Raw genomic sequence first — 27,459 nt, forward strand, 5'->3', positions numbered from 1 at the left:
GCTCTATACCAGTGGTTCTCAACCTTTTTTTGTACCAGGACCCATTTGTAAACATCGATGGCCAGTCCTGACCCTGTGCTGCTCACTCCCGACTGGCTTCCACCCGCCCCAGCCCCCCAGTGTGTGGGGTAGGGGGGGCCACAAGCAGCTTCAGGCAGCCCCTTGGAGGCTGGAGCCACGTTTTTCTCCTTTAAAAGAGAATCCATTTTGAAAGTTTGCCCATTTTTAAAGTTTGTTTGCAACCCTTTCATATATTTTTGTGACCCACTTTTGGGCTACAACCCACAGGTTGAGAAACACTGCTCTATACCATCAGAGATGGCAGGCTGCAGTGAAGACCACACACACAGCAGCCTTGAGCTCGAAGCGGGTGTATATACCTGGACAGGAGGATGGAACAGCAGACTGCAGAACTGAGATGAATAGAGGAGTTCACAACTCTTGGAGAGATTGTTTCTAGCTTGCTACACACTCAAGCAGGTACTGGTTACACCTAGATCATATTCTGAGACTATCTATACCCTCTTTTTAAACAGATACTGAGAGTCACCATCCTCATCGCATGAAGCCATGAACTCAAGTGCTAGCTAAAGAAACTGAACAAAGGGCATATGAAATATATTTAGATATATTTAGTCATTGTGCAGTGTTCTAAAGATATAGGCTATAGCATGCAGCTCAAGTGCTACCACATCATTTACTCTGGATTTTATTCTGCAATAAATCTACCTTTCAGTAAGGAGCAGACGCATGACCAGCTATCCCAGACTGGCTGCCTGAAGCAAGCACTATTGCAGCTCTTGGCCACTAGACAATGGGGGAACCAGCTTGCAAACCTACTTGCAAATGGGGGGAACCCTGCTGCCTTGAGGAAACGGTTACCAAAGGGTTCAGTTGACATGGACTGGGGACACACAACACACACAGCAGGGTAAATTTCTCTGGCGTCATTTTACTTCTGACTTCCTTAGAGAACACAGTACTGGAGAACAGCATTTCTGTTCTGGAGTAAATACTATGTATTATTCATCCATTCTACTTCTCTTCCAGAGAAATAAGCCATGGCATTTTCAGCATTTGACCATCCCTTTGGGTAGCCTAACTGTGACTTAATTAAAAACACAAGCTAAAAGGTTCAACTTACAGGGTAGCCATCACTATTCCAGCTGAGCTTAGTACCTATGAAAGTCAGAGTGTCTTTAGCACTTACTATCACACAAATCAACCAGTCTAATGCTGAATAAAAAGCAGGTAACAGACCAGACCCTGCTCCTAGGTACACGTATGCAGCCTTCCAGATGGTAGGAGATAGGATATGGCTTTATTATTCAGCAAGCCATGTGCCTCATGCAACACTATGTGAATTGGGAGTTTTTTAGATTTAAAGTGAGCAGGTACCAGAAAGCACCTTTCCTGGGAACAAGGCACCACTGCCAAAAATTAAAAAATCAGATACCAAAATACGTCTAGCAAATCTAGTATCTTTTTTTTACCCCCAAGTCAGAGACACATCCCCCAAACAGTGAACTGTGGTTCCTGTACGCGATAACAGACTGACACTAGAAATCTTCTTGCCCAGAGAGCAAGCCACAGTTTACTCACTACAAGAGTCTCCACACTGCTCCACTAAAGTGCCCCACTTCATACGTAAGAATATAATTTCTCTTTCATAATTCGGTCCGGCATGGCCTTTTGGCTGAGATCAATGCCACTAAGGCCCTTTGTGGTGCTGGTTTTGGTTATGTAGATTCATTTGATTTGTCATGGAAAAGTCATCATGTGGAAATGATTGTGGGCACAAATGATTGTGGGACTCGATCCAGCGATTTCAAGCTTACTAGTTCTATAACCCTTGATTATCAAACCCTTGCAGGCTCTACAAAACAAATGTACAGTGAGATTTAAGACTATTATCCCTTGAGCAGGGCAAGCTTTGTGGCAGTTTTGTAATGTGACTGTTTCTTCAAAGTCTGGATCGTATTCAATAAAGTTTTAATATGCCAAAGTGAACAATTAAATTGCCTTCTTGTTCTACAAGTCTTTATATCCTGGACAAGAGAAAAACATGAAAAATATTTAATTTTATTGTTCTAGTCTATTATGCAACTCCAGCTTTTAAAGTTAATATAGTTTCATAGTTTCTAGGGTCGGAAGGGACCCGAGTAGATCATCTAGTCCGACCCCCTGCCATAGCAGGAAAGAGTACTGGGGTCAAACGACCCCAGCAAGATGTTCATCCAACCTCCTCTTAAAAACCCCCAGGGTAGGAGCCAGCACCGCTTCTCTTGGAAGTTGGTTCCAGATCCTAGCCGCCCTGACCATGAAGTAGCGCAAAACCTTTAAAAAATTTTCACTGAGAAAATATTTTAAATAGCTATAATTACAAATATTTATTTTAAGGTCTGAAGGAGGAGTTTTTAGGATTCAAATATCAAACTAAGAAACAGCACAACTGACAAAGGTAACTTTTTAATAGATGACACTGTCTGCTTAAATATCGAACTTTCAGTCTATTTAAGATCAGTTCCAAGAAACGGACAAAAAAGATAATGTCTCTACCACCCTTTTTTTACAGAAAAAGAATCATGTCACTACTTTATGTCTCTTTCTGCCAACACTTGGCCAAAAAGCTCTCTCTCGGGTTGTGTACTAATGTTCACTGCACCTGGTCTAAAATCACACAGCTTACTTTAAATCAGTGGTGCTCAACTTGTGGCCTGTGGGCCAAATGCATACTGCAGGGTCTGTGGGACTCCTGAAGGGTTGGGAAATTTGGTGGGGAGGGGGAAAGAGGGGGAGCAGTGGCAGTTAATTTTGCCACCCCCCCCGCCACTGCCAAAATCCCAAGGCACTGCATGGCTGGATTGGGGCTGGGCCACCCCACTCTGCCTGCCTGACTAGTTTGGGGTCAAGCCATGTCCTTCCCATGGGGCTGGGCCATGGCGCCTCCCCATGGAGCTGGATCAGGGCTGGTCATGCTCCCTCCTCTCTGGTAGGGCCAGGTTTCAGCTGGACCAAGCTCCCTTCTCTCTCATGGTTGGACTGGGGCTGGGCTGCTCCCTACCCCCGTCCCCCTCCATACAGCTGGCTGGGTCCCTGCTGTGTCTACTCCAGCACCAGCATTGCATTGGGTCTGTTAGCGGGATTCAGCCCACACTTCTAAGTCTTTCATCTACTTGGCTGAACCAATTTAGATTGGGCCCACTGTTTTCAGCTCAATTTACACCCCTTGAATGTCTGCACACATGGCATTTAGATCGATCTAGCCTAGTTTAAGTCCATCTAAATGCACCATCTGCAGATATCCTCAAGGTTTTACTATGTTACAGACTATCCCAGTCTCTACCTCAGAGACTAACTGGTTCAGACAGGCTTTTGTAGGTAACAATCTATGTGGTCAGGTATGGCAGGTAGCATCTGAGGTCAGCAGCCTGTGGCCTGCAGGCTGAAACCAGTGTGCAGAGCTACTGGATCTGGTCTGTAGACCTGTGTGGGTTTTGGCAGTGTTTGGTAACCGGGGCTTTGCTTGTGCCAGGGCCAGGTAGTAGGGAGAAACAGCAGAGATGGCAGCAGCTGTGTCCTAGCATCAGCCCACCTCAGACCTGAGTTGGGTCATTTCATAAATACACAGCTGACTGCTGGAGTAGGCTGTTGGCTATAAAAGCTGTAAGGTGCCACCTTGCCCTGCTTTCTACCTGACTTCAGGCTAATGCAGCTAACCACCTCCCCAAGCTTTTACCATAGTTCATACCAAGCTCTGGATGTAATCGCAGTTTCATCTGTATTGCACTTAACTCACACTTACAAGGTGGCCATCATTTTTCCAGCTGAGTTGAGATGGAGCTCAATAAATTTATGAGATGGACTATATGATGTGACTAAACTGCAGTAGGCAAAAGACTAGTTTTTCAGAAGAGCGCCTCATGCAGTGATCTGACCAACTCAACCTAGTATTCTACACAATGTAACCCATCATGGCACAAATCTCAAGATCTTTATTAGGCAAACTCCTGCTCTAGGGATTTTCTTTTTACAGAATAAAATCTGAGTAAAGAGCTCAGAATTGGCACTGGTACAAATGGTCTATTCACTGAGGAATACAGAATTTAATAGCTGGATTTTTTAAAAAAGAGCTACATTTAATTTATAAATGAACATATTTGATTCAAAATAAAAGCAAGTCTTCCTTGCATTTATGAGAACATGAGAAGCTGTTGGTGCTGACTACTTTTTAAAATCTGACCGGAAATGTACATAAATTTTCACAAGTGTTTTTATGATGAAGAAAAATACTCAGTTAATTAAAACAGCACACATAAAATTGGGAAGACACTCAGATCTTGGTATGAACTATGACAAAAACTTGTTTGGAAATTTTCAACTGTTAGATGAGTTGTTTAAATGATGTTTTTAAATACATTTTTAATTTGTAACATATTTTTCTACTCCATTTGGGAAACAACAGAGGAAATACTTCCGTAGATGGTAGTAATGAAAGACAGTGAAGCTCAGTATTTAATGCGTTCATTGGTATTTTAAAGATTGCAAATTCAAATCGTGCAAGGCAGCAAGTTACTCAATTTTTAGTAAAATTTGTTTACTTAAAGGAGGGTATGTGGGGGTAAAGTGATCATTAGTTATGCTTTGTGTAGCTGCAGATATTGAAAAAACACCTAAACTCTTTCTAAGCTGGCTGCCATTACAAATATGGCAGTCAACCACCAAGGTAACTCAGTAGCATAAGAAGACTACGTTTCTCCAAGTGGGATCCACATACTCTGGAGATGTGCAATGAATTTCTAGAGGTAATGCAAAGGAAGGACCTGGAAGGCAGAAGAACAGAAAGTGGAAATATAAATTGAGGGAAAAAGGAAGAAAAAGGAAAGAATCTTTCATTTAATGTTGCTGGAGGGGTGGTATGTGGTTGTAGTGACAGATATATCCATTTTTATTATCTACAGTACGGAATCACAGGCATATACAATAGTATACAAATAATTAGAGAAGGGATGCATGATTAAAATTAATTTGAGAAATGCTGCACTAGTGTCTCCATCCCCTGGATACAGGTTTTAGCCGTGTTAGTCTACAGGCAAAAGAACATTTCTGGGGAACCTATAACAGCTGTCTAGTGTCCTGCGCAATATGAAGTTTCATTTCTACCTGTGAAAAATATTACAATCTCTGCATTCTTCTTTGCTTAAGGAAAGGCGCGTGAGCCCGAAAGCTTTCAAGTAAAGATTTTTCTTTGCAACTATTTAGTTGATCTAATAAAAGATACTTCATCCCCTGGAGAAACAAGAGTCAGTTTTACCATCAGTCATGACAAAGGGAGTGCACAGGGCTGCTACCTGAGCTACTGTGCAGCACAAACCATGGCCAAAGGAGCCAGTAGGGAGACCAATAAGTCACTGTCTTCGCTGTAACGTCATGACAGCTCAGTGGTGCTACTACCACAGCCACTGTGTTTATAACTCATACTATTCCCTTTGCAGCAGTCAGCAGCCAAATAAATGAGCTGCCATGGTATCTGGCAAATCTCAGTTAAGCCAAGTGAGAGGGAGAAACAAAACTGCTTCCTTTGTGTGGGGTTTTTACTTGGCAGCTGTCTGCCAAAAATGGAAGCTTGTAATTGGCAGGTCAGCACCACTGCAAAAATTACCTCCTATCGATAATAGCACTCTTTGAAATCTTTTCCAACTCTCTACCATGGTAGTAGGGAAGGGGGTGTGGCTTAATCTGATGGGTTTGCGACCAAGGTTACAGACATCCTTAACATTCGAGTTGGAGAAATGTTATCCACATTCCCACATCTCAAAATCCACATCTGAATGTTACAGCCTAAGCCCCCTTACCACATTTTGAAGGAGCTCCTTTCATTAAAAGAGAGGCCAGGCACCAGATCCTGCCCAGGGAAGGAAAGTGATCCAGGGCTGCCTGTGCCTTTGGCTGGCTGAGTGTTTGTTTGGTGGCCTGTGTGTGTTTGGGGTGTGTGCTCTGAGAAGCTGGGAGTGTTGCTAGCTGAGTGATTGTTGACTGCTGAGTGATTGCTGCCTGTCCCTGAGCGACAAGGGAGCAAGCAAACAGGAGCAGCAAACAGGGTAAATGGTTTGCAGGCAGTTCCCTGGTCAGTTTGCAGGTCAGTTCCCCGCACCCTCTTTGAAGAGAGAGACTTTCAGCTTGGTGTCAGGAAGCAGGGGAAGAGGAACCCTTTGGGGCCAAGGAACAGAAAACAGGCCAGCTTCCACGCAAGTTCACTAGGGAAGGTGTCCTTGGAAGAAGGGCAGTAAGAGAGAAAAGGCAGATTAAGAGACCCAGGGAAATAGCTGGAGGACGTTGCAATGCCAAAGCCACTGCCACTGCCTCTGCTTGCACCTGTGAGGTTTCTGTCCAGGCAGGACCGCTCACCATCGACACTTCCACCCAGGTCCAAGTTTGGCATTGTGGGGACTGTGGTTTGCAGGTCCCTTCCAGGGATGGCCAGACCAGGGTGTGCCTGCAATGCGAGCAGTGTCTCCTGGTGTTGCCTGGGAACAGGCAAGGGAGCTACAGGAGGAGGTGTTGAGGCTCTGAAGCATCCTCTGCCACAAGGAGTTCATTGATTCAGTGCTGGAGGAGACCTCTGGGACTGTGGAGGAAGAACTGCCCGAGGCAGTGCTAGAGAAGGGAGAGGACATGGACTCCCAGGAGGGCGGAAGCTGGAAGCTTGTGATCTCTGGCAGCAAGCAGAAATCTTCATCTCTACATGCAGCAGTTCATCTAGAGAATAGATACAGAGCCCTAGCACCATTGGTGGGGGAGGGCAGCCCATGCCCTCACCAAAGTGAGCAGGATTGAGACCGCTGCCACCAAGAAGCAGCAACGGGTGGTAGTGGTTGGAGACTCCCTTCTGCAGGGGATGGAGGGAAACATCTGCTGATCTGACCTGTTGTCTCAGGAAGTCTGCTGCTTGCGGACCCATATCCAAGGTGTCACAGAAGGATTACCAAGACTCATCCGGCCCTTTGACTACTACTACCCTATGCTTCTCATCCATGAGTGCAGCAGTGATACTGCCAGGAGAGACCTGAGCAGATCAAAACTGACTACAGGGCTCTGGGTGCAAGGGTGAATGGGATGGGGGCTCTTCAGTTCTTCTGGTCAAGGGCCTGGCCAGGAGTGGGTGCATCCTGCAGATCAATACCTGGCTGTGCAGGTGGTGTTGCCAGCAGGGCTTTGGCTTCTTGGACTATGGGATGATGTTCCAAGAAGAAGGATTGCTAGGAAGAGATGGGATCCATCTGACAGAAGAACATCTTCACAGACTGACTCGCTAACCTAGTGAGAAGGGCTTTAAATTAGGTTCACTGGGGGATGGAGACCAAAGCCCTGAGGTAAGTGGGGAATGAGTGATCTGGAGGAAGAGCAAACAGGAGGGGGGCAACAAGGGAGATGTTTTCATTCTTCCTGAGAAATCTAGGCAATCGACTAGTTACCTTAGGTACCTGTACACAAGTGCATGGGGCCTGGGACACAAGGAAGAAGATTTAGAAGGCCTTGCACAATCATGGCACTACGACCCGATCAGAATAACAGAGACTTGGTGGGAGCTTGCATGACTGGAGCACTGTCATGGATAGGAATAAGCTGTTTAGGAAGGACAGATGGGAGAGGAGGAGGAGTTGCACTTCATGTAAGAGATCTGTATGATTGCTCAGTGCTCCAGTATGAAACTGGAGATAGGCCTGTTGAGAGTCTCTGGGTTAGGGTCAGAGGGGAGAGCAACAAGGGTGATGTTGTGGTGGGGATCTGCTATAGACCACCAGATCAGGAAGAAGTGGTGGATGAGGCCTTCTTCAAACAGCTAGTGGAAGTTTCCTAAACACAGGCCCTGGTTCTCATGGGGGACTTCAATCACCCTGACATCTGCTGGGAGGGCAATACAGTGGTGCACAGACAATCCAGGAAATTTTTGGAGGGTTTTAGGGAAAACTTCCTGGTTCAAATGCTGGAGCGGTTAACTAGGAGCCATGCTCTTCTAGACCTGCTGCTCACAAGCAGGGAAGAATTGGTGGAGGATGTAGTAGTGGATGGCAATTTGGGCAGCAGCAACCATGACATGATTGAGTTCAGGATCCTGAGGAAAGGAAGGATGGAGAGCAGCAGAGTAAGGACCTTGGATTTCAAGCAGGCTTCGACTCGCTTAGGGAACTCATGGATGGGCTGGATCCCCTGGGAGGCCAGTCTGACGGGGAGAGGAGTTCAGGAGAGCTGGCTGTACCTGAAAGAAGCCTTATTGAGAGTGCAGGAACAAACTGTCCTGATGCTGAGGAAGACTAGCAAGTATGGCAGAGACCAGCTTGGCTTAGCAGGGAATTCTTCAGTAAACTAAATCACAAAAAGTAAGCTTATAAGAAGTGGAAAGTTGGACAAAGAACTTGGGAGGATAGAATAGCACTGCTTGGGCATGCAGGGATGAAGTCAGGAAGGCCAGAGTGCAATTGCAGCTAGCAAGGGATGTGAAGGTTAACAAGAAAGGTTTCTACAACTAAGTCAGTAACAAGTGGAGGATCAGGGAAAGTGTGGGTCCCTTACTGAATGGGGGAGGCAACCTTGTGACAGAGGATGCAGAAAAGGCTTAAGTGCTTAATACCTTTTTCACCTCCATCTTCACAGGCAAGGACAGCTCCCAGCCTACTGCACTGGGCAGCACAATTTGGGGAGGAGGTGAGCAGCCAACAGTGGTGGAAGAGTAGGTTAGGGACTCTTTAGAAAAGCTGCACATATACAGGTCCAAGGGGATGCACTTGAGGGTGCTGAAGGAGTTGGCTGATGTGATTGCAGAGCCACTGGTGATTATCTTTGAAAAATCATGGTGCTCGGGAGAGGTCCCAGATGAGTGAAAAAGGGCAAATATAGTGTCCATGTTTAATAAAGGGACAAAGAAGGATCCAGGGAACTACAGACCAGTCAGCCTCACCTCAGTCCCTGGAAACATCATGGAGCAGATCCTCAAGGAATCCATTTCTAAGCACTTGGAGGAGAAGAAGGTGATTAGCAACAGTCGGCATGGATTCACCAAAGGCAAGTAATGCCTGACCAACCTGACTTTTTCATTACAGAAAAGATATGAACAAATTGGAGAGACTCCAGTGGAGGGCAACAAAAATGGTTAGGAGAAGGTGAGGGAACTGGGCTTACTTAGTTTACAGAAGAGAAGACTGAGGCGGGGATTTAATACCAGTCTTCAACTACCTGAAGAGTAGTTTGAAGGAGGATGGAGCTGGACTGTTCTCAGTGGTGGCAGATGACAGAACAAGGAACAATAGTCTCAGGGTGCAGCAAGAGAAGTTTAAGTTAAATATTAGGAAGATGTTTCTTACTAGGAGGGTAGTGAAACACTGAAGTTGTAGACTCTCCATTCTTGGAAGTTTTTAAGATCTGGCTAGACAACACCTTGGCTGGGATGATCTAGTTGGGGACAGTCCTGCTTTGAGCAGGGGGTTGGACTAGGTGACCCCCTGAGGTCCCTTTGAACCCTAATTTTCAATGGTTCTATGATTACTGGGTCAATGGACCCCTCTACATGTGCAGGAAAAAGTGTGACAGGATGTAATGCATGATGCATACAATTGTATCTCCTGCTGTACCACAAATGCATGGCAAGAGGTGCGACTGTGAGATCACACATTAGATCCCATCACACCTTATTTCTCATGCAGGGGAAGCCCAATTCCAGGCTCCCACTCCCTGGCAAGAAGCACGCTCCCATAGCTAGGAGCCCCCTTAGTTGAAGAGCTCCCAGCTGTGGGGGCACCCATGCACCCCCACGGTTGGGAGACAGCAGATGCCACATCCCCCAGTCTTGTGGGTTTCATGCACACTGGGGGCAGTCACTCCCCCTGGCTGCCGGGACCCTGCTGGATCCCAGCATCTGTAGCTGCAGGACTCTGGGTCCCTGTACACCTGGGACCCAGAGTGGCAGCTGCTGGGGCTGAGCGTCTCCTCAGTTACAGGACTTCCAGCCCCAGCTAGGCATGGTGCACCCCTGCAGCTGGGACCCCTGTCAGCTCCTGGGGCTCCCAGATGCAGGGCAGACCCTGCTACATGTGCAAATTAAAGCTCGAACGCAACTAGTTATAAAGTTAGTACACATTTTCAAGGTCTAACTTTATAGCTGTGGTTAGAGCTTTTTATTTTGTGATAGGTAATTTGTAGGAGTGTGGAAAGTGGGCCCTATTCGATTCGGATTCGGCACAAATCAGGGACAGTGATTTGATTCGTTGATTTGGATCCCTGTCCCTGATTTGATTCTGCTGAATCTGAATCTGAAAATTTGATGTTGATTTGGAGAATCATTGATTCAGACATAGACACAGCTTTAAATGTTTTTTCTACATACCTCTAGGTAGCAGGGGCTCATGAGTGCTGTGATGCTGGGGCGCACGGAGTGTCCCACAGAAGTGCGGGGGGGCTCCCCAGCATGTTCAGCAGACCTGGAAGTGGACCAGAAGCACTTCCGCTAATTTTCTGTTGTACATTTGCAAGTGTCTCTTTTCCTAAAGCCTCAGCAAGGCTGTATATTTTCACAAATAATACCCTGGAACTCACTATGAAAAGACTCTTCATCAGAAGAGTCTGAATCTCTGAATCAGTTGGGAGGGTTCTGATTCAGGGATCGAAGCTTCACACAGCCCTAGTACTTTGCATGTGTAGCTGGTCTCCAGCTAATTGCACAATACCTGTAAGGTGTAGAGGGGCCAGTATGTTTTGTAAAACAATACCAACACCCCACTTATTTCATGCAGAAAAGAGGAAAACAGTGGTGAAAAGACCATCTGGTACTGATATTAATGCCAACAGTGAGAGGCCTTTCAGAAAACCCTTTAACAGAATTGGTACTGACACAGAAAGTAAGTGAAGTCTGCAAAACACACACATGTGAGATCCCTTGCCATCTGATGAACACAAAGGGACACACTGTGTCTTCTGGCACAGCAGCAATTAGAGCTGTGAAAGCTTATCGAATAGTAGACACTGACAACCATACCACACCCTCAAAGGCACAATTCCCTCCCTGTCTCTCCTTTGCTCCAGGGCAATAATAAAAAATTCTTGCCTGATATGAGCAACATACACCTCTACTCTGTGCCAGCTCAATTATGCTAGATAGTAGGTTAGGGGGAAGAGGAAAACCTTGACTCTGCACAGTCTCAAGTTCCCTCTTGTCCCTTTTCCCGCTTGGCTTGGGAAAGGAATATGCCGGGATGGAAGCACCTGCAGGCAGATCCAATATACCTGACCCAAGGACCCAGTCGTTTATACAGGTACCTGACAGAGGTTCAGAGAGATGTTTCCCTCTTTCCCTTTTGTCCCACAGGCAGGTGCACAGTCCAGTTCAAATCTATCACTAAAGATGCCATAAATAATCATCTATTGAATAGCATGAGCTCAGTCAGTGCTTATGTTGCAGCCTCAATCCTGAAAGCATCACTATCACTGGTGACTTCGAGGGATGGTAAACATGGTATTAGGAAGAACAGGCAACCTCTCAGTTCAACTCTAACGAGTCTATCTAGCATATCATGCAGATTAAATACAGAGCGCTTCAAGATCAATTATAGAACGCTACATTGTGATACCCTTACACATATCAACCCTAGCTTTCCTCTGCTCCAAAAATTTGGAGTACTTTAATGTTATGCCATTTTACATCACTTAAGAATCTGATCAAGTAATACCTTACCTCCTGAATAGTCCTCATAAAATAGGAACATAAGACATAGCATTATGGAGTTCAGTTCTCTTATCTCAGGCAACCAGATCACATAATCCCATTCACAAACTTAGCTATCTCCACCTTGACCTGGTTGGGTTGTTTGCTCACACTTCTATTTGTAGAGTAAGTACAGATATGAATGAGAACTTGTCCTGAAGTAATGCTATTTTTTTATTTCTCTAAAGTAAAAAAGATCAACTCCCCGTTCCTTAATACTCTTTTTCTTTGGCATAATTTGGAAACAAGAATTATCCCTCCATTTGAGCTGAGTTCAGGTGGTTTGGCTTTGCACGGTCATTTACTATATATGTGTAAAGACATAAACTTGCTTTCCACCCATGCATACAGACTTGCACATACACAGTGGAAACTGTCATAACTGTGGAGAGCATTTGATCATAGATCAATAATGTACTCACACAAGGGAAGGCTCTTAAAGGATGAATGAAACAAAAAAAAAGTGGAGTGGCATTATATTCACATTGCCTGATGAGTCAAAATAAACTCTTCCATATGTGAATGGTTCAAATTCTGACCTGAAGTTTGCATTTGTACACATCTGGAGAAACTCCACTTACTTCAAGGTTATGTTCTCGCTGCTAAGAAAATATGTATTTTTACACTGAAACAGAATAAAAGAGAAAGACATTTGATGTAAAATCCTAGTGTGGACATGCTGTAATTTTCACATAATTTCAGCTAGTTGGTTCCCCCTGTGAGAGATGTACCAACAGCAAGATAAAATCTACAATGCCTTCTCTCCTGCTAGGGTTTTATACCAAATGTGTATCTCATGTTAGGTATTCCAATATAGCTATTCCAATATGTCCTCCTACAGTGAAGGCTTGGTTCAAGAATTACTGTGCAACTGTCCAAATGACAGGAAAATATTCCCCAGAAGTAGCAGAGTGATTGTGTTTACCTTAGTAACAAATACCTAGTTTCAACCTGTGACTTTGTGTTATTGAGCATCCTAGTAAAGAAACTATAGTGATCCATGAGTTCAGAGAAATAATTTCAACCAGAGTACAATGAGTATTTTTATGTTTTAGTGAGCCTGTTGCTTTCTTTTATGTAGGACTTTGTATCCTGTGTGGAACATTAACAGTGACCTAAAGGCTGGTAAATACCATTAGATTAATAGCTTTGCTTTTTAATAATATTCATATTGTAAATTTAAAGCTTTTGGCAGAATTAACCACAATTTTTTCAGTTATTTCCTCATTTCTGCAAAGAATCTCAATAGCCCTCCTCACATACCTAGTGACATGTGCCTCCCATATGCACTTTCTTCCCTTTAAAAAAGCAAAAAAAGAGATTGCTGTGATTTATAAGAAAACTATTACCACATTCTTGTCATTTTTAAATTGTGTCACAAATATTGACATGATTGAAATAAACATGACATACGGAAACATTTAGTGCAAGTCAGGGTTTAAAGTTTGGTCTCCTTCCCAGAGTCTGGATGTGGACCTTTGGTTCTGACCTAGTTTGTTTCAGTATACTAGCTTGATCTATCCTGCTATATATAATTCTCCATATAGAAATATTTTATTTGCCAGATAATTTCCAGATTTAAGCAATTAGTATTCAACAGACCAATTTTAACACCTCTTATCCCCGTGAGGTGTTAATCTGCTTTTTAACAAGGCTGTTAGCATATCCTTTGACCAATGCTGATGTCCCTCTCAAAGCTGTATTCAGTGTAATACCAGAAATAGAGAAGAACAACAAAATATACCTGTTGCTGAAAGCGCCAGCAAACCAGACAACGGCCCAAGTTCACTGTGCGGTAACAAAAACCTAAATGTGTGGGGTTAAGACAATATCAGGGCTAGGGACAGAAGTTACATGTAAACAGATTTAAGTGATCAGAAACTGTTTTAAACCTGTAACAGAACAGAAGTTTAGTGCAAAATGGTTGAAACTGGTTTAAGATAAACCTGGTTAAATGTAGTATCAGACTTAACTGATTTGGGTCAAGCCAGTTTATGAAACTTCCTTCCCAGACCCCTTCCTGGTTTAAGTTAAATCAGAGTCTCCCAGCATGCTTTTCATTCCCGGGCTGTGCTGTGCTGTCTGCTCCAGAAGAAGGGTTGTGGGGAAGGGAGGCAGGGACTACCCCCGACAAACCATGGCTTGTGTCTGGGGCCAGGGAGAGGAGGTTAAACCTCACCTTCCCCTGGCTATACCCAGCTTCCCTGGAGTACAAAGCTGCCCTGCCCTGCTAAACTTACTGAAAGCTACTGCTGGCTGCAACTGTGGACTACAAATCCCAGAGGCACCTGGAAGTAGGAAGAGGAAGTGATGAGCAACCCTGCAGAGTCCTGTGTCTGTGATTCTGGACTGCAAATCCTAGAGACCTCAAGGGCATCAGGAAGAGGAAGTGAACACACAGCTGATGCTGGCTACATGCAGACAGCTGTGGTCTAGCACCCCCAACCTCTGGCCTGAGCCACTGCAGGCATGTGGCTGCATTTCCTGAATCAAAAGTGAATTTGTGTCCAGTTGTTTCTCAGTTGAATCCCTGCTGCAAAGACTGAATCAATTCAGCCTTGGGCTTTTTGACTGTCTGTACTTAGTTTTGCTCGTGCAAAAAATGTCCTGGTTGCAGAAAGGGTCTTATTTCCTATTCAGTTCTAGAACTTCAAAAATAATTTATATAAAATTAAATTAGTTTCATCCCAGTTACAGCCTACAGAACTCTATCAAAAGGTCTTACCTTTCCAAAACAAATTGCCCTAACTTTCTAAAGTGAGATCAAACTAGATTACGTTTGTTTTGTTATTGTTTGTCATTCATGTTATGACACCTGAAGGTTTCAACCAGGATTGGTCCCCAAACAGCTGGGTGCTGAACACACACAGAATAAATGGCTATTGTAACCCAAAGACAGCTATTTATCACTGTTGCATTGATTTCAGCAACAAAAAAGCTGAAATGCATTATTAAACCACCAATCTAATGCTGATTTTACACTGTTATAGCCTCAACATTGCCATGGGAAGTGATACATCACCTTAAACAACCTCAGCTGAACAACTACTTAACAGCGTCCAAGACTTGGACTTACCAGCTGATACGTAACACTACATATTACGGCCACTAGGCAGAGCTGTAAAGCTCTAGTTTTAGACCATTTTAATATATGTACTTTCACTAAAGTCTCAAATTTATTTAAATACAGCTATTTATATGTCTGATCTTTGCTGCATTTTCCCACCACAAAATTGCTATCTTTGTGCAGTTTCAAAAGAGCTGTGTATGTGCGAGTTCGTGTACATGGCCAAAGTGACAGCAACAAACCTTTCCACTGAACAGAGAAATAGTAAAACAAAATTTTATCCTGAGTCCACATATTTTATGGAAGAAAAAAATAAATGGAAATAAAACCACCACTAAGAGTAATGTACATTTTAGGGTCACACACATCCCAATCTATTCCAAATGGAGAACAATTAGGAAAATAAATGTAATTTTAACACCTCTGTGTGAACATGGAAGATAAAATGAACTGACAAGAACTACAGAAGGTAAACAAAGGACATTTCAAACAGATTAAATTACAAGAATGCAAATAAAAAAGAGATTTCTAATATCTGTCTTTTCTACAAAAAAGAAAGATATAACCCGCTGCTACCAATAGATTAACAACTTAAAGAATACTAATGTACTTGTGTGAAAATATAACCAAATGTATACAACACAATTATTTATATTTTGCATAACCCTTGTATATGAATGTGTAAATAATTTGTAATGGTTTTCCAATGGGGTAATGAATAAAGAACACATATTCCCTGTCATCTGACAAGGTAAAGACATATTCATTTAGCATGCAGTTTGAATCAAATTTATTTGTTCAGCATAGCACAAATTGTGCCCTATATTTTATTGTGTTTTCCATTGGACTGATTACCCTGCATTAAAATAATTTGCTTTTTTAAAAAAAAGATGTTTAAAGGAAACAATTGTTTGTGTGCAGACTACTCTGCTTTGGAAAAATACAAAAAATAAATGAAAGAAACACACTGCCACATGATTTTGTGAAATGTTCAAGCTTTGCATTTTGGTGACTTCTAACTTCTTCAGCACTCATTCTGCATTTATAATTCATACTTAACCTATGTGCCACCTCACTGCAATTCACTGGATCCAGCCATAGAGCAACCCCACATGCCAGTGTGTGGGGCTGTGTGGATATCAACAGGTCTGAAATCTGGTGGCAGGGGAGGGGTGGCGGCATTAATTGCTGCGGTTCTGAAAACCATGGCAATTAATGCTGCCACTACTCATGGTTGAACACCACTGATCTACTGGATCTACAGGATGTGGAGATAACAGATTACACCTTAACTACCAGCAAGGGTCGAGCTTCATCTACAGGTAAGAAGATAATCCAGCTGTCATTTAGTTCTTGGCGTCCCTTCTCAAATCATCAGAAGGAAAACAATTGCAGGTTTTGTGATAACGACATCTCTCCAATTAGGAATCAACTGGAGCCCTTCATCATGATTCAAAAGGACACAGAAGCAAAAGGTTCACATCCAAGGACTATTTCCTTCATAAAATGGTTTAAATAGCTTTAGAGAAAGGCTGTTCACTTACTCATTTTAATTCAATATTCAACAGTGACATAGTGAAAACGAAGATGACGGTAAACTCTGAAATGCCCAGGTACATAGAAAAAAATGCAGTAGTTTTCAGCATTTTCTTCAATACTTGTGAAATCATTAGCTGCTAGTTCATACAATAAGGTATACTACAGATGTTTTAAATTGATATTGGACTTGAAAATGAAAATTCAGCTTTTTACTACTTTAGGAAAAAAACCCTCTTTTTACATTTCTCAAAAAAGCCACTGTTTGCAGCAAAATATAATAGCATCACTATAAAACGTCATGAGCCCATTAGTCCCTTGGCAGTCAGTTCGAAGAATAAGATGGGCTGTTATTTCTTTGTTCCAAGTTAGACTGTTTCACTTTTCGTCTAATAAAAAAGCTGATAAATGCAATTTTCTGCTGTGCATTTGCAAGCGTCTCTTTTCCCAAAGCCTCAGCAAGGCTGTATATTTTCACAAGTAATGCCCTGGAACTCACTATGAAAAGAATCTTTATCTGAAGAGTTTTTAAAGAATGTGCACATCCATACAAATTGTTAAAAAAACCCAACCCAACAACTCCTGTAAATACAAGTAAATGAAAAACTGTATCTGTTGCTATTATACTAGTGGTACATTACGTGGTAGGATAGTTACAATAGTAGACTGGATAACCTCAGCATTAGCAAGGATGGCACAGAATCAGACCAGGAGAAGACAAGCTTCTAATTCATTGCACTGAAATCATGTACAGAAAACTACATACAATTAATCCAACAGGGCACTATTTCTGCAGTGCTGAGCCTACTGTGTACTAGTTTCTGATTCTTTAGGCAAAATAAAATATGGGATAAATGAAAGTTTAGCATATAGAAAAAGTGGTCTATTAATTAGAAATATTAACCCTACCCCTGCAGTACATTTTGTGTAATTATTTATTTTTATGAGATCCTTATTTATTAAAAACATAGGAAGCAATGGCCAGAGTCACCCAGCGGGATTCATTTAGCCCCAGGATCTGGAAAGATGCAAAGACAGCACAAGCCCCAGTTCATTATACTGCATGGCTTTTGTTCCATAAAATCAGAAATTATTTTAGCTACACTTACTAAAAGCAATTGTGAAGTGTGGAAAAAATTTCACATGGTGAACTGAGAGGACTGGAAATACAGTCCATTGGGAAAGCTGTATGGAATATAGGGCTGGAAAGTCCTCACCTTGATCTAAGTGTGGAGGGCAACTTCTGAGACAGCTTAGTTCTCTCCCCTGCTGTCTATTACTTGATTTCTTATGAATTTAATGATGCTTCATCAGTTTATGCTAGCAAGGGATACGGTTCCCAGGTCTGTTTGTGGACCTCTGTCTTTGCATGGGAATATGAAGTCAGCCACCGAACTGGCAATTTCCTCTCCAACTTTAATGCTGGAGAATATTCTGCAGGTTTGTGGTCCACACAGCCAGGGATGGGGGAACAGTCTGGGAAGACCTCACACCTTGTCTAGTTCCACAAACATTTCACAGAAAACATAATATAGGCTGAGATTGAATTGCCTTTTCCGCACAGCCCCTCTGGCAGGTCTGAGTGCAATCATGCACTGGGGTAGCATGGAGGTACTATAATGTGTGTGTGTTTGTAAGTAAAATCAAAGGTTACATTCTGCAAGTGCTTTTATCATTTGTCTCCTGTGACTGGCCAAGTATAAGATAAGAAAGGCTAAAAGTTCAAGAAACTAAAACAATGTTTAAAGTGAATTCAGAGCCCAGACAGAACACCCAGAAGTAAGAACACGATTAACTTGCATGTAATGATGTTGAGAATGTGCCCAGAGACCATATTACTTCCACGTTACTCATTTTAGTTTGCAGTGGTTGGAACAAACATTCAAACATCCATATTTAGGGTATGTCTGCACTGCAAACATCAATAGTGTATAGAAATAGATACTTGTGTTGAAAAATGAGCTAGTTAAGGTATGGGAAGCAGTTTAGCTGTAGCAACACATAATTCTGTGCAATCTAGTTTACCCTGAGAAACTCGACCTGCTCTCCTAAACCTTTCAACGTTTGGTAGGAATTTCAAAATTTACACCAAAAATTCTGTGCAGCTGTAGCAAGGCAGATACTAGTACCTGATCTAGATGGATTAAAGCAGTTTAAGGCAGTCTACAGTGTAAGTCAGTTGAGGTGATCTTTTTGGCAAGTGTACTATAACTGAAGCCCCACACTGTGCCATCCTGATGCCTTTCCCCAGGCAGATCTGCTTTGCTTTCTGCTCCTTGCCCTCTGTGCTGTGTACCATATGCAGAGGCTGCTCTTGCCACTTGCTGTGTGCATACTATGGGTTTGTCACCCTGCTGTAAACACAGCTGTAAATCAGGGCTGTCTAACTTCTGAGCAACTGACTACACCCCCCAGCAGATACCACCTGGATAAGTGCTGTGCAGTATGGGTGCCTTCGCTACAGTGCCATGCTGTAGGCACCTCCTCACTGCGCTGCACTTTGCTGTGCTGTAGACATCCTTACACCACAGGAGAGCCAAGGGATTCAAGGGCCACACAGTTCCATGGGCAGGGGCAGAAAGTAGAAGCTGGAGGTGGGAGGGGGAGCCCAGAGACTTCAGGTAGAAACAGCAGTACGGCGACGGGAGGAAGGCTGCCTGGATTACAAGCCCAGGGGCTGTGACTTAATCCCTCGTGGGCTGCCAGTTGGACACCCTGACTTTAGATAAGCAATACTGTGACATTACTTATGGTCCAAGCATAAATTCACAGTAAAGGTGGGAGAAATCGAAGGTTTATTTGTTAAAAAAATTAACCTCTTAGAAGATGTAAAAGAAGGTAATGCATTCTTATTTGTCCATGCAATTTTACATATGTTATAGGTTTTTTTCTATGGCACTTGCCACTCCAGTATTACAGCCCCTTGCGACTACTAAATACTTTAGCATCTCTGATGGATTTTTATATTAGGAACAATCTTTGAAAAGCATTGGCTGGGAACAGACTTCTTTCCTATTTTCAGAAGTACAAAAAGGACAGTAAGTAGCTTCAGCTGATTCGACAGAGATTCAGCCTGATTCAGTGGCCGAATCTCTGAATTGAGTCGGGAGACCCTTTAATCTCTCCAAATTGAATCAGATCCCTCTGAATTAATTTGGAGAGATTTGGAAAGATTCAGCAATTTGGACATAGACACAGTTTTAAATGTTTTTTCTACATACCTCAAGGTACCAGGTGGCTTGTCAACACTGAGATGCTGGGGTGGATGGAGCATCCTACAGGAGCGCGGGGGGGTGGGGGTTTCCCAGCACGCTCGGCAGCAGACCCAGAAGTGGACCAGAAGCACTTCCACTCCACTTCTGGGTCTGCTGGGGAGTGCGCTTGGAGGCTCCCCACGCTCAGTCCTGGCTTGGCGACTGGTGCCTCCTGGGTCTGGTGGGGCACCCAGGGTCTCCCCATGGCTGATCTCCAGAGTGGGGGTGTGGGGGACCCCCCGTGCACTCCCCAGTGGACCTGGAAGTACTTCCAGTCCACTTCCAGGTTCGTCGCCCAGCAAGCAGGGAACCCTGCAAGGGGTGATCGCACACAGCAGCTGCCACCACCACTCCATGCTGCTTTCCCATGGCCAGTTGTATGTCTGCCTCCACAGACTGCTGACAGGTAGCATGCAACTAGCCGGGCTCAAGACCTTTTAGGAGCCCACAGAACCACACATGCGACTCGCCGTGGGAAAGTAGTAGTGGCAGTGTGGGGCGCTGGGCACCGGTGGTGGCAGCACAGGGCAGTGGATGGTGGTGGCAGCATGGGGCAGTGGGTGGCAGCAGATGATGGAGGCAGTGGCAGCAGCAGCTGCATGCGAGTCCCCCCGTGTCCCATTCTGCGTCCAGCTGGCCTGGCGGTGCCTGTGTGTCCCGCAGAGGGACACTACTGCCCCCCTGGCCCTGCTTCTGGGAGCAGGCACAGAAACACACTCCCTCCTCACCATTCAGACCCTCTGCACCTCACTGCCGCTGCTTGCTTTGAGCACAGCGCGATGGCCACGTGTGTCCCATTGATGGGTGGGCAGCAGTCTGGCAATGAGTCTCCATGCAGCAGGACGCACATAGCGTTACACTGCTCTTGAAGCAGCGGCAGCAAGGCATGGAGACAGAGCAGAGCCCAGCCTGCCCTCACCGCACGCACAGATCGGTGCGGCACATGCCCTCCCTTGGCTCCTCCATGGTGCACACAGCAGTGGGAGCCCATCTGCATGGCTGTAGATATGCTGGTGGACTCCAAGTGTCCCACAGCCTGGCCCAGGCCCCATTCACTCCTGCCTCTGCCCCACCCCTCCTGCACAGTGGGGGTCTGGATCTGCGCCCCCAACTCTTTCTATCTCCCCCACCTTGGCCCTTCCTCCCACATACACTTACTTGCTGGGGGGGGGGGTGTGTCTGTGTCTGCATGTGTCTGTGACTATATATGTGTGTGTCCCCTGCCTGCCTGGTGGCAGCAGGCACATAGCATTGAACAGCTCTTGTGGCAGTGGGCTGCAGAGTCCAGCCTTCACACAGATCTGGGGGGCACATGCCCCCTGGGCCTTCACCGGGGTGTGTGCAGAGGCAGAAGCCACTCGCCCCTCCCCATGCCCCCCAGACAAGCCACCCTCATGGCTCTGTCTTGTGTTCCTCCCTGGCTGTGCAGCACCTGCCCCAGCCCCACTCCCTCCCTCACCATGGGGGACTCAATCTGCCAGCCACCTTGCCCCTTAAAAACAAGAAACAAATGTAAAGGGGTACATGAGTTGAAACTTTGAGGCAGAATGGATACACTTGTTAAAAAAGGTTGAAAACCCTGAATTACAACACTATTATACCATATTTTGTACTGTGGTCTCCATAGTTGTCAGCAGGGAAGCGTGGTAGGAAATAACACTGCATGATCTGTCTAATGTAATGGTCTACAAAAAAGCAGTTTTCTGGAAACTCCATAAAAACCTGGAGACAAATCAATAAGATATTATAGATTTTTATAGATGTGGACTAGCTAATGGCACTGTGTAAATTTTGAATCCACATTCTAGCAGTATGCAGGGGTTCTACAGAAGCTTAGTTTTGTGCGAAATGTTCTTTTCATGACTTTGATTTTCAGCTGTTGACATACATACTGTAAACTCTGAAAGGTTCGTTAGGTCACAGATTACAGATGCACTTCCCACCCTTCCATGTAAAGTAAACAACTGTTAGCATAAAGCAGGTGCTAAAATAGTAGCTGGTAGTTGCCAACATCATTTTAATATTTTTTTCATTTAGTTTGGAAATAAGCCAGTAGCATCAGGCTCATAATAATTTCCATCACTCCCCTCAGGCCATAATACTAGACATCCTGGTTAATCAATCAGAATTAAAGAAATATACTTATTAAAAAAAGACACATCAAGATGTAACATTTTTGGAAAATGAACCATGAATGTATTCTGTCATACTTCGATACTTTTCAAAAGTATTTTTACTCATGATACTTTTAAAAATTATTCTTGCTCACCCGACAATGCCCAAAGGTATATCAGGAATCTTAAGGAACAGATAGAAAGATAAGACCTCCAGCTATATGGCCTAATTTTAGGCCTAACAGACAGAAGCACAAATGGAGTAAGCGCTGATAAGAGCTTCAGCAATAAGTCTTGGGTAACTGAAGTGAAGCAAATGATTTTTTCATATAGTGTCTACTGAAGAATAAGCGCTTTTTTAGAGCAGGGTTAGGGTTGTAGGAGCAGTTAGGCCCAATGAGTGCTTCCTTCCATAATTATTACATCTTTCCATACATTTTGTTCATATTTCAACATATTCTATCAATTTAACTTTTTCTTCTATTTCATCTGGATGTCTCCCACTATTTGTCACTAAGGGACACTGAATAGTTGTACCTTACTCAATGCATTAATTCCCCCTCCATGGAACTACTCAATAGGGTCTCAAAATCTGATCCCAAGACCTTGATCCATAATCCAGCAAAGACAATGAATCCCCTTACTTTCCATGGGCCTTTTACTGATAATTTAAAGCTAGTGTCTACTATTAGTTCTACTGTTTGAAACTCACTGCATAGAAATCATTTTCGTAATTGAGTCCTATATACTGCAAGGTTTTTAGGTGCCTAATTCCTGCTATTTTCAACTGTATTATGTATCTAGATAGCTTTGTGGATCTAGGCCAACATTACACAGATAAGTTCCAACAATTCAAGTCATCAGTACCCACTGCAGTGTGCATTTCAGAGCTGAGAGAGTTGAAAAATTCCTGATTTTCTAACAGGAAACTAAACATTATTTTGCAATCATACAAAACCTTGTGTACAGCCTCTCTTACCTGCTTATTCCCTGTAGTGCTAGAAATGGTGACTTAACTGAAACCTGCCATACTATGTAAAATGATGCCACAAAGGAATAAACTTGAGGGTTCTGGTTTGTTTTTAACCTAAAAGCATCCACAACGAACGTGTCAAAAAAGTTCTGAGACAGTGACAAAGTAAAAACAGATTTCCCTGTTGGTACAAATTTGTTTTGGAAGGAAAAAAACCCAAAACCCACAGCTGTATTTGTTCCTTCTTTTGAACTACAAAGATAGTTTCGTCCAAATTATTGTCCCTGTAAATATTTAGCCATCTACTCCACTTCAGTCTTGAACTGTTCAAAAGTGCTTACACGATTTAGGAGTACAAGGCCCTTTATCTGTCCAGGACACCAGTCATCCTAAGTCAGCTCCAAACTTTTGAAAGTCCTTCCCACGCGGCTACACCATCATTATTATAATCATCGTCATTACCTTGTTATTATTCTTACTGCAGTAGTGCCTGGAAATGGTTAGCTGTGTTAGTCGGGAGTCAAGCAGAACACAGGGCAGGGTGGCACATTCAGACTAACTGGTTTAGACAAATAGCAAGCGTATGACTAAACAGATTTTTGCCTGTGCAAGTTCATGGCCATCTGAACCAGTCAGTCTCTAAGATGCCATTCTCTCCTACCTTCTACCTACAATACTGCCTAAAAATCCCAGTCATGGACCAGGACCTGGCCAGGCTAGCTGCTAGACAAGCACAAAACAAACAGACAAACCAAACAGTGGCATCTTTGAGGGAAGTTCTAAGAAACGTTTGTAACATTACAGACTTTGGAGTCAGAATGATTCAGTCATGATTCTACTTACAGTCCAATGAATATGAACCACTCCTGGGTTGGGGACGGCAATGCTTCAGCTCACAGCCACAGGATGTATTACTATGAAGAATCCAGCTTGTGCCGCAAACCATGAGCAGCCCTGCAGATGCAAGATGATGCATTAAGAGCTAGACAGTTGAACATGTTAGGAGGAGAAGACAAGCTGTGCTGAAATGACTACTTGGCATATATCAATTGTGCCAGCCATTAAGAGACTTCAACATGCGACACAAACATTAATTGAAGCTGTGGAACACTCTGCAGTAATGCTATATTCTGACTTTTTAACATACTTATGTTACACGGTTCAGAAATTATGCAGAGCTGGCAATGGTCTGCTTTATTTACTGCTCGAGTTCTAACTAATCGGCATCGTGTAACAAGCGCTTCAGTAAAACACAGCTGATTCCAACTGGCTCTTGCAACAGCCTCTTAAAAGGTACAGTTCCCTATATATATTACTGGCAGGGTTGCTAGCCCTGTAGATTAAGATTTCATAGACATTAGGGTTGGAAGAGACCTTGGAAGATCATTGAGTCTAGCCCCCTGCCCCAGGGGAAGGAAGTTAGCTAGAGTCAAAGGATCCCAGCAAGATAAGTGTCCAAACATTTATTGAAAGAGTCCAGAGTAGGTGCTTGCACCACCTCTGCAGGTAGGTGTAAGGTAGCCTAACACTTCCCATGATAAGATCTTATTGAGGCTTTTCCTTTAAAATGCTATCTTGCCCTCATTCTTTGTCAGGGGTTTGGCCTTCAGGTTAGGGATTCTTCTTCTGCTGTCCCTGTAAGAATCTAAACATTTGGCCAAATTATAAGGATTTGGGGGGGGGGGGGGGGGGGGGGGGGGGGCAGAACACCCATGGTTTTGTACATGTTCAGAGAGACAGTACTTGAGGGTGCATGATGAGATGCTTATAAGGATTGGATTTAATTCTGCAATGTTAATGTTTTTTTAACATAGTTTGTGTGCCTATGTGGGTGTGTGTATGCATGCACCTTTTAAAACTAGCATCCATTCATCCAGATACACTGGGATGGCGAAAGGTTGTATGACCTGAATTTGGCTTATGAGCTTGTTAACAAAACCAGAAAGTTTCTAATAAATATGCTGCAGTTTCAAAAAGCAAATAACATACTTTTCTCTTTTTTGCCTCTCAAGAATAAAAGTAAAAGAAATTAAGGTGAAAGGAATTGTTGTTGGTAGAACCAGACAGAGAACAGAAGAAGAGAAGACAAAAAATGATACTAGCTAAAAGACTGTTAAGAAGTCTATACAAGCATCAGAGGTGTGTGCAGAAGTCGCTTTTTTTTGCCATTTAAAGCATTTTATTGCCATGGCTTAACAGAAGTGCATGGCTTTACAGCACTTTAAAATGGGTACAGCACTTTAACCCTCCTTAAATGAGATATTAAATTCAAAGTGCTGTATTTTACAGTACTTTAGCAACCTACAGCACTTTAAATAACTTCTGTACACTGGTCAAATTTCTGATCAGTGGAGAAGCTCTGGAAGGCTGTGAAGCGCCCCCTGCCTCCTAGCCTGGAAAGTGCAGGGAGGCTCAGAGGGCCCCCCTCCCTCCAACCAAACACTGCACTTCTGTCAAGTTTAGGAGTGCTATAACTTTATAGTACTATATAAAGTGCTTTTAATTACAGCGCTGTAAAACATACACAGAGCACTTCTGTACACACCCTATGTGGAAGACAGAGTCTATTTTTACTGGCTAGATCTATGAGAGAGAAAGCTTATCAGTGAAAATTACACAGAAGACAACGGTGGAATTAACTGCAACGTGAACAAGAACAAAACATACAAGATTATCTGAGATTTTAAGAGGACGCCTTGATACTAATGGTCAAAATAACACTAAAATCTGTAACAAATCCACAGCAATGTTGTGGGAGTTTATTATTCCAATTCAGAAAAAAAAGTCCACAAAGAGTTTTCCTCTTACTTTATGCCACTTGGAGAAGACTTTTCTCATACTCCAATCCAATCCAAACCAGGAAGTAGGAAATTTAGGCCAGAGAATCATAAGGGGTCAAGTAAATAAGAATGCTCCCATACAGGTTCCAATCCAGTCACATTATTTTTAAATATGGGCCTGAACTAAATTCCAAGTGAGATCACCACTTACTATACAGATGCTCCGAATAAAGAACAGGATTTTGTTGCTCACTAGAAATTATGGGAGGCCACATTTAAATGAAGCTGTCACCATTACAAAAAACCCAAATAATGTTGCTGCTTGAAATATCACCACAGAAACCTGCAGTTAAAATGTATTTTGTTATACTTGAAGCAGCTATTTTTAGGGTGATTACATTTTATTGGATCAACTGTATAGTTGGGATAGAGTTAGGCAAGGGTTTCTTCATCAGGTCTCTAACTATATATTATACTTGACACTGGGAATCTGCAGTTGAAGATTTAGGACTAGTTTATCTGTGGGGAACCGGTATTCAGAATTACAGTAACTTCTTTGGTTCAGCAAGTAAGTCATGTTCCCCTCTGCCTGATGCTTTTGGATTCAGCTCAAATTGTCGTCTTCTCTCTTTCTGACCGTTTAAAGGTAATGTTACCATTTTGAGCTTAAGGGCAGCATAATATGAAAATCTGAACAGAAACACAGTGAAGCCTTTTGTTCAAAAGTTATTTATTGTGTGGAATAATGAGGGCTCAGTCCCATAACCTTTATATTGTGGGATATCTGGAGTCTTACATTACAGTACAGATAATCTCCTCCTGTTCAGAAAAACAAGAAGAATATAATAATAAAATGAAATACTAGCTTAGAGTCCTAAAGGGCTGGAATTATTCAGTTCACCCGCGAAGACCACACAGACCTCTTAAGCCTAAATCTGTTATACAAGGAAAACAGTGAATTATTTGCATCTAAACAAGACAGAGTTGTATTTCACTCTAAAGGAAACATTTATGAATGAGGGAAACAAAATAGGCAAATATCTGATCAACACTGGAAAAAAAGTAACTTCAAGTCAGAGACAGAGCAATTTCTGCACCACATTCATCTTCAGTATTTTCTTAGGCACTTGGGCTCCTGTCCAGAATGGACAGCAACTTTTTGGATTTGAAATCAGAGAAAGTATCTAGCCCAAATTTTTCTCCTGAGCCATTTTACAGAAAAAAATCCCAAAGTTGTTTTAAGTTTAAATAAAACTTTGTAGGTTTCATTCTTTTGCTCCAATCATTTGGAAAGACAGAAAATTGTTTTGTTTTACCTTTTACTCCTTCAAGTCCCAGCAAAATTTTTCTCCATTATGAGAGTACTCGTCTGTGTGATTTCATTAGACTAACATGCATCTTTTCATTTGTCAAATTCCTTGAGATCATGCCATTTGAAAATTTAAAATAGAAAGGCAGCTACTTCACATTTAAGGTATTAAAACATATGAAGCGGCTTTAAAAAAAATTAGAGTGCCTTCTGGGGGAAAGCTGCTCCTCAAAAAAGAGCAATTAAGTGATGGAGAAGTAATACAATGTACTTACCTATCACAGAAGAACAAAATATGAACATGGTACATGTATCCAGCCCCCAAAATCAACAACAAGCAACAATTCTATATTAGGAAGGCGACTTATTTGCTTTCACATTCTATCACTTCTCAACATTTGATCCAAATCAACCTGTGCTTCTTATTCAGTCCTTAAAAACTACATGACAATGCCACCTAGTGGCATGGAAAGCACACTAGTTCATGTCTGGTTTTGTATTTGGTTGCCAATGCAATAAATCTATCACTCTGAAATTAGAAATACAAGTGCATTAATGCAACCTTAAGTTTACAATTTTAAGACTAAAAAAAAAGTCAGAAAATGCAAATCACTGGTTCTCTCTACCTGTTCACATTGCACATAGAAGACTTCTGAATTCAAATACGTGCA

The 27,459-nt window shown here is 43.0% G+C and overlaps 2 protein-coding genes across 4 annotated transcripts in view; one reads left to right on the plus strand and one right to left on the minus strand.

Moving 5' to 3' along the window:
* The window catches only part of EDN3 (endothelin 3), a 54,772-nt gene extending 38,983 nt beyond the window's left edge, over window positions 1–15,789 (plus strand). Inside the window, exon 6 of the mRNA XM_090020758.1 lies at window positions 289–15,789. The gene's annotated coding sequence lies outside the window, so the exon portion shown is untranslated. The remainder of the gene's footprint in view (window positions 1–288) is intronic.
* The window catches only part of LOC149856752 (androgen-induced gene 1 protein-like), a 191,584-nt gene extending 164,495 nt beyond the window's left edge, over window positions 1–27,089 (minus strand). For 2 of the 3 annotated variants that reach the window (XM_090020756.1, XM_090020755.1), the window contains exons 1-2: window positions 27,064–27,089; window positions 23,543–23,653 (exon numbers count right to left, since the gene is read on the minus strand). The gene's annotated coding sequence lies outside the window, so the exon portion shown is untranslated. Of the gene's footprint in view, window positions 1–23,542; window positions 23,654–27,063 lie in introns of those variants that run through there. The other variant, XM_090020753.1, reaches the window with a different exon arrangement.
* Window positions 27,090–27,459: the final 370 nt, after the last annotated feature.

This window comes from Crocodylus siamensis, chromosome 10, assembly GCF_052110815.1.
Source record: "Crocodylus siamensis isolate JL-2025a chromosome 10, ASM5211081v1, whole genome shotgun sequence".
NCBI lineage: Eukaryota > Metazoa > Chordata > Crocodylia > Crocodylidae > Crocodylus > Crocodylus siamensis.